Source organism: Crocodylus siamensis, chromosome 7, assembly GCF_052110815.1.
Source record: "Crocodylus siamensis isolate JL-2025a chromosome 7, ASM5211081v1, whole genome shotgun sequence".
Taxonomy (NCBI): Eukaryota; Metazoa; Chordata; order Crocodylia; family Crocodylidae; genus Crocodylus; species Crocodylus siamensis.
Window position 1 is genome coordinate 39,858,759 of NC_143401.1, and position 7,965 is coordinate 39,866,723.

Sequence of the window (7,965 nt, forward strand, 5' to 3'; positions counted from 1 at the left end):
AAGAAGGATCCAGGTTGGGATCTGAACATCAGACGGGAATATAGTGGGACTCAGTGTGGGGCCAGAACCATATAATGATGCCATCTGTGAGGCATGGGACACAGTGTAGGGGCAGTAAGGAGCCGTGTATTATGTCCTTAGTATCAGGGCATTAAATGGACAGCCTGCCACCTAGAAACAACTTTTCAGTTACATCAAAGGCATGACAGATGAGTCAGGGTGGCAGACTACCTTAGACAGGTGAGTGGCCCAACATTAGCACCAGCCCTGAGATGGCCCCCTGTCACAGCCACCAACTTCCATATGGCCAATTAAAATGAGGCCACCTAGGACACCAGGACACTGGAGTGCTCTGGTACCACCTCCAGACCATCAGGCACCACTTCTGGGCCCACCCCACCAGCAGCAACTGGTGGGAGTGGATCATTCTGGACTCCTGGGACAACAAACTGTAGGTCCAGACCTTCTGTGTGTACTGGGCCACCTTGATGGGAATTGTCGCCCAGTTGACCCCCCCACACAAACACTGTGTGCCAGAACATCAGCATATGGCCACCCCTCACTCTGGAGAAGTGGATGGCTATTGCCATCATGAAGTTGGCCACCATTGGCAGTCTCTACTACGTCACCTACCAACCACTTTGGTGTGGGAAAGTCTACAGCTAAAGAGGCCATTCAGGAGGTGTTTCTGATCATCCAGAATGTCCTGGCCAATCCACCTCATCCATCCACCTCATCAACCCTCAGGAAGTGGTCACTGGCTTCTGCCACATGGGGTTCCTCAATTGCTTGTGGACTGTGGATGGCACTCACATCCCTATCTTTTACCTGCCCTAAAGTGCCCAGGCATTCATCAACCACAAGGGCTACTTGTCATCCTGCAGGGCATCATTGATCACCATGTAAAACAATGTCAATCACTATGACCAAGCTTGACCATTTTCAAGAAACCTAAGCAGAGAGGCCCCAGAAGCCTCTGCCTGAGTGACCACAGCATGAACCCTTGCAGATGCAACAACGGGCTTAGTTATCATAGCAAAGGGAAGCCATTTGTATGCCTCTTTAGACACCATCAAACAAAGCGCAAGGAAAAAAGAATTTGGGAAACCAAAGCAGCCTTCTCAGACCATAAACAAAGATGACAAGGGGAAAAAAGTAACAGATCAATGTGAAGCAACAATCCACAATGGAAAGGGAGCAGAGATAAGAAAAGCTCCCTCTTGCTCATTTTTGCTTTCTCTAAGATACAAATCTCAACTAATTGGCACTTTTTAGGGCTACAAGAAATCTGGTTTAATCAAGCTTTGAAAGTTTCAGTGAAACAGAGAAATTTAAATAAAACTAATTGGGGATTAGGTATTAGATAATGAAATTGTGTTTACCAGCTATCCATAAATATTGGACATCAGCTGGAGGGAATTCGGAGACCTCTACATGACATCTGCTAAATGGAGAATCCACTGTTGACAGAGACTGAAAGCCTGGCCAGCTTAGCTTCACAGCAGTCAAGACCCATCCTGTAAGATCATGCTTTATGCTTTGCTATTAATCTTGCTTTGTCAATTAATTAATAAACCTCCCACATTGGTTGGAATGACCCAAGGGTCCATTTGAATTTTTCAACGTTCACCTCATTTAAAGTTTATTAACAACTAGGATCACTTCACCCACATCTTTTCAGGCTGAGAGGGCAGTGCCTATGATGCCCACGTCTTCTGCAACCCCCCACATCCCAAGATAATGGAGAGCAGGAACTAAAGACCAAAAATCTCCAGTTTCATTGTTGTCCCTTCTCTAATCATCAGGGACCCAGCTCATGTCCTGGCTAATGAAGCAGGGAGCAGCTGGACCACCAAAGGAGCACTTCAACTACTGCACTGGGAGGGAGTGGGGATTGCGTCACTTGGTTGGGGTTGGGGTTGGGGGGGTCTCTTTCTGAGACTGAGATGGGGCTGCAATTTCAGGAGGCAAGATGGGGATTGCTTGACAGGTGGGTACAGTGACTGCCTGTGCTGTGAGACTAAGAATCACCTAGAACACATGGATTTTCCCTTAATGGGGTGAGGGGGAAGAAGTGCTGGATTTCAAGCCTCTCCAGATGCATGACCTGGGAGTCATGGATCAGCTGAGATAACAATTATCATGAGGGACATTCGCCATCACATCTATGCCATTCTTGGACTAGGAGGGAGGGAGGGAAGTTGTTAGGCACAGGGGAATTTTTTTTATTCCTGTTGTACTGCAACTCCAGTGGTTCTCATAGATAGCTGTGTGTTATCTCCTGTCCCTGACTTTGCTATCCACCCGGCCCCATGGCACTGCCAAAGCAGACTGGTATAGAGCATCAGCACTTGTACCTGTTTTTTACACTTGGCCTGAAATGCTCAATAAACCCTTTTAGAGGCTCTCTGTGAATACAAGCGGGAGTGTGTGTGTGTGCGGGGGGGGAGGGGAGGGTTGGTTCAGCACCAATGCTCTGGGCAGCTGGGAGAAGGCTCAGTTTCTCGCAGTAGCTCACCATGGCCCTGAGAGACAGGACAGGGCAGTGTGAATGAGGCAGATTTATGTTCCCACTAAATGGAAAATGGGCTGCTACCTGCCCAAGGCCAGTGGGGAAGTCTGCTGCCTCAGTAGCAGTCTTAGAAGAAAGGGAGGGGAGGAGGTGACAGGTCTGCCCAGTGCTGAAAGACAGAAACCTCTCAAGCAATTCGCAGCCTGGGCCTCACACTTTGAGCAATCAGCATAGGGATATTTGCCATCCCTGCATGCTTCTCCATCCTTGCACTGTCCCCCCTGACCCTTTTTGGGCCTCTTGGCCATGATGGCCTAGGAGGGGGCTGTGACCAAGGGCGTTGCCTATAGTGGCCACTTGTCCCCCAGGGGCTGGGGGGGAAGGGGAAGACAAGCAAGTGGTTTAGGTCTGGTGACCAACTTCTGGACACAGGCTTGCACAGAGGGCTTCAGGATCATGGGGCATCATTGTGCCACTACCTGCCCACCCCACTGGCTATAGGTATGACTCACTTGCTCTCCTTCCACCCCCTTCACCCCAGGGGCTTTGTGTTTCCCCTGGTACCTGGGTCTTTGTCATGGCCACATCAAATGAGGTAAAGCCATATCATCCCAAGCAGTATGGCATCCTCAGTTGGCTCCAGAGACTTCACCAAAAGTGAGGGGAGGGCTGGCTGTGGGTGCTTGGGTCACTTTGCAGCAGCAGCTGCTTGCACTGATAGTCAGGGGGCTGGAGGTGGTCTGTGCATCTGGAAAGGGGGCAGCAAGGAGATATCAAGGGGAACATCTATGGGAGTGGAACATCTATTGCAGCTGTATCGGGAACAGTGTCCTGAGGGCCACATGATCAGCAGCATTCTAGGGGGTCAGAGGCCAGGGGAGGCTCCCACGAGGTGAAGGACATGGTCTCAGGCTCCAGTTCCTAGATCTTAACTTCCATGGTATCAGAGCTTTCCACCTGTTCCTGCATACCATGCTCCATGCTCTTGACAATGCCCAAAAATGATGTTGAGGGAGCTCAGGTCCAGCTGCAGCTGCAGCTCTGCTCTCAGGTCCTGTGATGATCCAGGGACCAGCACCATCATGCTGGAATACTCAAGGGCTGCCACCATCAGCAGACCTTGTGCCCTGTGGCTCCCAGGGACCTGATCCTGGATGCCCAGTTGCTCCATCATCCTGGGCCTTCCTTCTGTGGTGGGGTTCCTTCCAGCATGTCCTCCCCTCCCCTATTGGTGCTGTATATGTGTGGGTTGGTGATGGCCCTGTTTGTGGAGAGAGAGAAGAACAGCTCCTCATAGAAGGGCATGCTCTGCCTCTTGGTTCTGGACCTTTTTTGGATCAAGCATTCTTAGATCTTGGGGTGGGGAGGAGGCTGCCCCAGGGATCCATGATCCCATGTTGGCATTCAGGTGTCCCTACTTCAGCTTAAGAGCTTATAACATGACTCAAACTTCCCCTTTCACCATACCCATGCCTCCCACATGTCAACTTTTGATGTTGAGCTGTCTCTGTCTTCCCACACCCAGGCACTTTGCCCATCTTGGCTACTCCTTGGTGCAGCTCTCAGTTCCTGACCCTGATCCTGCCTTTCCTGAGGCACAGGCTTTGACTCTGTCCTTCTCTGGGCTGCAGTCCCTGACTTTGTCAGTCTCTGGCTGTGGTCCCTCCTTGACCTTTGGCCCATTCTGGGCCCTGGCCCTGCTCCTAAGCTAGTTGAGATCACCAGACTCCCTGGCCCTGGCATTCTATGGCTGTGACCCTGGTACCTAGGTCTCTGTCATGGCCACATCAAATGAGGTAAAGCTCCCAAGCAGTATGGCATCCTCAACTGGTGCCAGACTGTATGACCTTTGCCCCCTTCTGGGCCCTGGCCCCATTCCTAGGCCACTTGAGACCTCTAGGCTATCTGGCCCTGCTCACCCCTGCTAGGCTACAAGTCACTGACTGCCTCTCGCCCCTTGCAAGCTATGGGTCCCTGACCCTCCTTGCTCTCACAACCATTTGACTGTGGCCCTGCTCTTTGGCCTTGTGCCCTATCTTTTGGGCCCTAGCCCTACTCCCAGGCCAGCTGAGACCACCACTGCCTTTTGTCTCAATCCCTAAACCTCTAGTCTGCTTACCCCAGCTTGAACCAGGAGCCCGACTGCAGCCTTACTGTTCAGTTCTTCACATCTCAGCTGCCAGGATCAGATTCCAGCCCCAGCTCAGGCTCTGGTCTTATATCCTGCAAACCCAGCCCCATTTTTGGATTATGTGACCCCTGATTGCCTCCTGCAGTACCTGCAGACTGTTCCATCTACAGTCTGCCTTCTCTTAAAGTAGCAGGAGCACCAAGCCTCCTGCTACACCAGGTTTGGGTTCTGAAGGAGGATGGGAAGTTATTCCAAGGTTATTTTATTTTAGGTGGTAAGCAGTCCCCATTGGATTTTGGCATCCAGCTAGGGGTCCAGCTGCAAAGGGGTAAATGGATGGAAGGAACACAGGTACAAATTTCAGTGCATGGCTCTTCCTCTCACTCCAGCTGAGTGTAGCCCCTGCTCCAGAGTGACTAAGGCTCCATTTACCAGGCCATCAGGTCTGTGGGGCTGTGCCTGAGCACAGGGGCATGGGGGTACTTGGCTGGGTGTGTGGGTGTCAGGGTTGGGGACCACAGTGGTATGCCCAAGCGTGGGGATTCTCCTAGGCTCATTGTTGGGGTCTACATGCATGTCCTCCATTGCTTCATTACAGAGTATTGGGGGTATAGGGATGTGGCCTGGGGATTCTGGTGCCCAGGTCCCAGGGTTCATGCAAGGGACACAGATATCTCCCTTTCCCCTGCTCCCTACCTGCTGCTGGCAGGTGGCTGGAGGCAGGGAGTGAGACTGGGGAGAAGGACTGTGCTTTTTTGGTGCTAGGAGACGCTGGTGACAGGGCCTGCTGCGCACTCAGCCAGAGCAGCCAAGCGCAGGCTGAGTGCTAGCATGCCTCCCTATGACGAAGGGATAGGAAAGGCTGCAAAGTAGGCTGGGATACCAGAATACAGTGATCTAACTTTTATCAATAGGGAAACAGAACAAAAGTTTGATACATCAATTGATCTGAATTGAGTGTATCTAACGCCAGATCTATCTTAGACCACTTGCCCCATTTTAAGACTAGCCTATGTGTGCCAGACTTTTTACAGTTATGGGTTTAGATCAATTTATGTTCACTTAGACTGATCTAAGTGTAATGTCTGTGTGTTCCCTATGTGTACATAGTTGTCTATAGTGCAGGTTTATGCATTCAGGAATAGAATTCCTTCCTGTGCATATGTGCAAAAAATGCCATGTAGATGATGGAAAAATGGCCACTCTAGTGATTAAAAAGGAATAGATTCCATACAAACTCTTTCTAATAAAAAAGGCTAATGTATAAGTAGTTATTTCAGACTAGCTAGAGAACAATTACAATGTCTATGTAAGTAAAAATTTGTATCAGGAGGCTTTGTTCTTCTGCTACTTTAAGAGCAAGCTTGCTGCAAATGTGGCAGGAGACAATCTAGAGCCACATGACCAAGAAGGGGGCTGAGCTTCCAGTATATAAGCCCAAGCCTGAGCTGGGTAGACAGTCTGGCCCTGAAGGCTGCTGAAAGAACATCTCCTGAGCAGGATGGCTGCAGTTCCTGAATAACACCTAGGAGATTACAGCCTGCAGTAACATCTGGAGGTCTGGGAGGGACCAAGGGGAAGGAAAGGTACCAACAGGCCTGGGAGTAGGGTCAAAGGTCCAGGAGCAGAACTGGAGACATGGGAACAGGGCAGGGAGTATAGCAAAAACCCCAGTTTTTGGGTTTTGGTTTTATTTAAAAATGTATTCCCTCCCCTTCCCCAACCATTTCTTACTTTTTCACTCCCTCTCTATTCCCTATAGATAATTATAAGTAAGCTAAGATGTAGGATAAGCTTTAACAATTTATTTTAGGTGGTAAGTTTTATTTTTCTCTGCCCTCTTTGCAAATAAGTCCCCTGCTATTTTGATATAGATATCCACTGTTTTATAAGTGATAATTATTATGTTTGTATTAATTTTTTTACTGCTTTTATATTGTGTGATTACCATTTTAGGCCTACATGTGTAAGTTAGCATAAGTCATGTCAAGCTTCCATCTTGTAATGTCAAGCCTCCATCTTGTGTCCCCTGGTGTTGTAAGCTATGTAAATTGGTTCCTGGTTGAATGGGGATGAATGCAGGTGCTTGAGAGACAATGGTAGTAGGTCTAAAAATAGCTCCCTCTGAATGCCTGAACCATCAAAACCAATGACCCAGCCCTTGGAACCACCCTCAGCATTCAAGGAAAAAAAGATGAGGAAACCAAGCATTGTGCCAAGGCTGCACATGCTCAGTAACAAAACCTGGAGCCCTCTGGAACAGGACTGACCTTGCCTGGGCAGTACCCTCCCCATAGGAGATCAGAGGTAGTCTGCCCCATAAAAAGGGGTAGTGAAAACTGACTCCTTGGAACGCCCTCTCCATCTGGACCAGCACCATGCCACACCACCTATCCACCTGGAGGCCCTGCTGGTGACCCCCTCTGGACAACACCTGCTGGATAAAGACCCCTTTCCAGCCTGGATAGGTAGCTATCACCCCCACCCTACCTTCAGCCAAGGACTTGGACTCTGTTTCTCTTCCCTGCCTGGACTCCAACCCTTCCACTGAGTCTCTTTCTCCTGCTGCCATTTTGTGTGTGTGCATGTGTGTGTGAACCAATAACTTCATGGGGCTGTGTAGTGTGTTGTCTGCTTAATAAACCTGTTAATTGGACCCCTGAGTTGGGTTTTGCTTTATTACAGTTCGGCCATCCTCTAATCTCTGCTCCTCGCCCCTCTAACTTCTGTCTCATTTCTCCCTCCCCTGCTTCTGGCTTACTGCCATCTCCAACACCTATCCCATGCTCCTGTAGCTCCAGCCATCCCAACCTCCTCTCGATCTTTTCCCCAATCTCTCCCACTGTTATTGCCTTATCCCCACTGCTTTTTCCCCAGAACTCCCAGCTTTCTGCCTCTGTCTCTTGACTGTTTCCTCCCTGCCACCAGGCTTTTTCCATCACTTCCACCCTGGCACCAGGTGTACCTGAGTAACCCCGGGGCCATTTGACCTTAAGTACCAAACCTCAGTTCCTCAGCCAGTTTCTCTCTAGTCTGCCGGTTCTAATCCTGGTTCCAGCAACTTTCACTCCTTACACTTTCTCTCTCACTTTAACCTTCCCTCAGGTATCCCAAACATACACATACATACCATACCATCCAAGTTAGGAACTTACCTGTGTGTATGTGTAGGTGGGTTCTATGTGTGTGAACTGGTGAGTGTGTGTGTGTATATATATGTCATTGTGTGCATGATAGACGAATTAGTAAGCCATATATATGTATGGAGTGTGTGGGTATTGACAACTGATTGTTGTCTAATTTTTAGTGTGTGTATGTGCTT